Below are 5,000 nucleotides of genomic sequence, written 5' to 3'. Positions count from 1 at the left end.
ATCGGTTTGTTGCACAACCGCAAAGTTACGGGGATGTAAACACACCAACACTGGTTGTCATGCAATGGTGGGGGAAAGACATGGGCAGAAAGACGAACACGCACATACACTTGTCTCGGACGATGACAATACTGTGGGACCGATTCGAAAGGTTCAGTTGAAGAAATGGACCCCAGTACTTATTCTATCGGTCATATATACCCAGTGGCTTGATTACAAGGACGTAAACAGACCAACACCGGTTAACAAACGCTGGTCGAGAACAGTCACATACATACATTGATGTGTGGAATTATATATACGTTATATATGTCTGCATGTACACACACGTGTGTGTGTGTTCGTCGGACAGTTCTGTTTATTCTAAACAAAATTATCCGACGAACGGAAATTTGACACTGAGTAACAGTTTTTGTAATGGTTTTGCTGCTTTTTAATTAAAGTATGTGTATATATATATATTTATAACGAGCTTTTTCCAGTTTCACTAAATCTATTCACAAAACTTTGATCTGTTCGGGGATATAGGAATAAGATATATATTACACACATACACAGAGATATAAATATGTATATATATATATATATATAAATAGATATATGAACATATACATATGTATATACATATCTATCTATTTAAGTATATGTGTGTATATATTATATATATAGAGAGAGAGAGATACGTAGACACATACTCATATATGCATATACATGCAAACATACATATATTTATCTATATTAGATATTTTTAGAAATTAAGAAAATCTCAAACTTGGGAGAATGGCTGTAAATATAACCTTAGAAAATCAGGTAAAATATCCCTGTGAACAGAAAAAGTGGTCAGCAACCGTTCCAATGAAACCGTCTGTCTGTCTATCTATATATCTCTCTCTCTGTCTCTCTCTCTATGTATATATATATCTGTTTGTTTGTCTATGAAACAATATGATTTAAACCATGAGAAAAACACGAGTAGCAGAATTACTGAATGGATACACGCAGACATGTATGCAAGAATATATATGCATAAAACTTACGCTATATATATCGAGGCAGGTTGGTAGGTAGGCGGGTAGGTCTGAACTCATGAAGTAGTAAGTTAAATAAACTTTTTCATAATTCACATTGTTTCCTACCAAGTTTCTAAGTTACAGTAACATGATTGTCTCTCAAATCCCTTGATGCTTCTCACCAAATGTTATAACATCTGTCTGTTTGTCTGTCTTTCTGTGCATCTATTTACATATTTAATTATCTCTCTATCGGAACATATTGCATGATATAAATATGTCATTATATAATGTGTTTGTGAGTGTGTTTCTGTCAAAACTCGTCCCTCTCATGTTTTTTGTTCATACATACATGAACCCACAAACACACACATATACACAAGCATATGCAATCATACAGAGATACTCTCTAACAGACTCATAATCATAAATTGATATGCATATGTGCTTGGGTATGGGGCTGCGTGTTAATATGTATGCATTTGCATACGCATACACACACACATATATATATATACATATACGTACACACACACAAACATATATATATATATATATATACTTATATGTACATATCTATATCTATTGATATAGCTATCGATAAGTTTCTGTGACCATGTGCGCGCACAGTCATATGAGATACATATGTGTGTTTTAATACATCGCTTCGGCATAATCTACATGTATATATATATATATAAATGTATATACACACATTAATATACACTAGTGTGTGTATGTATGTAAGCAAACAAAGTGTACGAGAAACCGGTTTTATAATGATTTGTATGCGATTGCATTTGCAACCTCACACTATCACGTCTCTGAACATGATTGCACTCAAGGTAAACACTTCAATTTGAGGGTGACAGTTAGTGGCCCTTATTAAATGAGGCAAAAATCAAGCACACATGCGGAGATGGAGAGAGAGAGACGGGGGAGAAAGAAAAAAGTGAGGGCGAGGGGGAGGCTGTTTTTAGTGATTTCATTAGAAACGGGAGGAACAATATTTTTCGGTAAGCTACTTAATACAAGAGATTTTGGGACGATTTAAGAATTAGTTCTGACTGAGTCTCCTATAAATATATGTGTGTACACGCGCACACATACACGTGTGTGTGTGAATGTCTGCAAGTATATATATAGTTAATCCCCCCAAAACGAAGAAAAAACACGTGTCTATATATATATACATACATACATATACATGTATATTTACATTTGTGTGTGTATGTATATATATATATATATATATATATTTAAAATATACATATTTATATGTGTGTACGTGAGTGAATATGTATATAAATATATATGGCTATCCAAATACATACATCTTTACATATGTGTGTGTGTATAATAAATAAATAAATAATCACATTATCATATATATATATATATATATATATATATATATATATATATATATATATATATATATATATATATATAAATATATAAGAGAGATGGATAGATTATTTACTAAGCACAGTATATATTTCTATGAGCAACTAATAGTTTCATGCAATGAAAAACGATCCAGACATCGCATGAAACTTAGTAACTCATAAAAGTATATCCTGCGATTATTAAATAACATTTATCTCTCAATGTGTGTGTGTGTATGTGTGAAATGTAGCAAAGGATGACGACGAAGGGACATACGGAAAAAAAGACACAAATGCCATGGACTTGTTCGTCCCCCATCTGTTATCGACCGAAAGTCATTTCGACGCTTTACCCCTAATATTGTACAATTTGGTGGCATCGAAAACAAAGCGCTGCTGGGATATAAATGAAGGAGCATGAAGAACAGAATGAGACGAAGTACAATAAAGGACGGTATCTCTAGATCAAACCGTAACAGGCAAGAATTATGAGGACAACAGGAAAAACATGAAACGAAAACTATATATATATATATAAACATATACTGTGTTTATTAAACAATAGATATATAATCACACACACACAGATATGTATGAACGTATATATATATATATATTTGTGTGCGTTTGCGTGTATCTATATACATAATATATATGTATACATGTAATATATATTAATATATATATATACACATGTAATATATATTAATATATATATATATACACATGTAATATATATTAATATATATATACATGTAATATATATTAATATATATATACATGTAATATATATATTAATATATATATATATATATACATGTAATATATATATATATATATACATATACATGTAATATATATATTAATATATATATACATATACATGTAATATATATATTAATATATATATATATATACATGTAATATATATATATATGTAATATATATTAATATATATATATATATATATATATACATACATACATGTAATATATATTTGTATACATATATATATACATGAACGGATGTATGTACATATAGTATATATGTGTCTGTACGCGTGTCGTAAATTTGAAACGAATCGTTTTGGGGAGATACTCTAATGATCAACGGCATCGTATTAATTTCGTCATTATTTCGTTTGTATTATATTAGTTGATGTAAGTATTTTGTTTTTCTGTTAATAAAAAAAATGCAAGAAACATTAAGCGTTTCAATTGCTTCTCTGCCTTATTTCTGAATGAAATGATTGATATATGTGTGGCCTGCACTTGTCCTCTTGCCCTTGTATTATAACACATTCGATTTTCGAATTCCCTAATCAGTAAGCAAGAGACGTTGTGTGTTGGAGAGATGTACTTGTCTCAATGTAGATTGACACGTATGCAGGTAAACAGGTAAATGGAGAGACTCATATTTGAGTGTGGTGGATAAACAAACAGACAAACAAACAGATGGATAGATGGATGGTAATTAAGAGGAAGCACTGAACGTGAAGAACACCAAGCGTATGTAGCCCCTCCTAAAAGCTCTAATGAATACTCAACAATAAATTTATTCCATCTATGCAGAGAGGCATTCAAGCGTATCTGCTGCCTGAGATGTAGACAAATTTTCAAGGTTCAACTGGCTATTTTCTATGCAATTATTCTACATCTGAGGCAACCCATGCCAGCAACTATCATAAAGTTCTACTTATCTATTTCCTCCCTCCCTCCCTCTCTATCTATCCATTTTTTTCTTTCTTTTTATCTTCTCAAGCATAACAAGGTTCGTGACAAATGTGTTTAAGAATTTTTATATGCTTGATATATTTTAATAAAAACTTATTTCAATTCTAAATGTACGCACAAATACTCAAGCATATAGCGAGAGATACATGCATACATACATTCATATGTATACATACATATTGTAAGGTACCTATTCGAATTTAATATATACTAGCAGAAATACCCGGCTTTGCCCGGGTTAAAGAGAATAATGAAATCTAAAAACGCCGTCTAGACTACGCAACCCTCAACGCAATTTTAAACCGAAAATGAAAATAATTTACCATATATATATCTATATTTATATTAGTTGAAATTATATTTACATTCGGGCATCGTAAACCATGCAGGATTCTGTGTTAAGCACATCCACAGTTCTTGGCTAACTAATGTCAACATCAGTGGTGATAAATAAGTTCCATTTTCTGTCTCCCCCCCTCTCTATCTCTCTCATATATATATATATATATATATATATATATACACAATTCAATAAAGAGATTAGACGTCGATACAAATCCAATTGTTATATATAAAAAGATGGAAGTAGAAATAAATCAGAAGTAAGTCTAAGACATTCTAATTTAAGAAGGAATTTCATAAAAATGATTTTAATTATTATATAGAGAAAATATTACCAGTTTCTATGAAGAGTCTCATCTTATCGAATATCAATAGACATTTATAAAAATTTGAAGTAAAAACAATTTATCTTCCGTCTGGGTTCTCATACACACACACGCGCTTATATATGTATACATATACATGCATATATGGATGTATTTGCATATATGAATATATATATATATATATATATATATACACACACA

At 30.6% G+C, this 5,000-nt stretch overlaps 1 protein-coding gene across 4 annotated transcripts in view; it reads right to left on the bottom strand.

Annotated features, from left to right (window-relative positions):
- The window catches only part of LOC106872559 (homeobox protein 5), a 33,029-nt gene that overhangs the window by 7,256 nt on the left and 20,773 nt on the right, over positions 1 to 5,000 (bottom strand). Inside the window, exon 1 of one of the 4 annotated variants that reach the window (XM_052970299.1) lies at positions 1,038 to 1,297. The exons of the other annotated variants lie outside the window; for them this stretch is intronic. The gene's annotated coding sequence lies outside the window, so the exon portion shown is untranslated. Of the gene's footprint in view, positions 1 to 1,037; positions 1,298 to 5,000 lie in introns of those variants that run through there. 4 annotated transcript variants of the gene reach the window in all.

The sequence above is a fragment of the Octopus bimaculoides genome, chromosome 8 (assembly GCF_001194135.2).
Source record: "Octopus bimaculoides isolate UCB-OBI-ISO-001 chromosome 8, ASM119413v2, whole genome shotgun sequence".
Taxonomy (NCBI): Eukaryota; Metazoa; Mollusca; class Cephalopoda; order Octopoda; family Octopodidae; genus Octopus; species Octopus bimaculoides.
The sequence above is the reverse complement of the archived record's forward strand: the minus strand, read 5'-3'. Positions and strand labels throughout refer to the sequence as shown.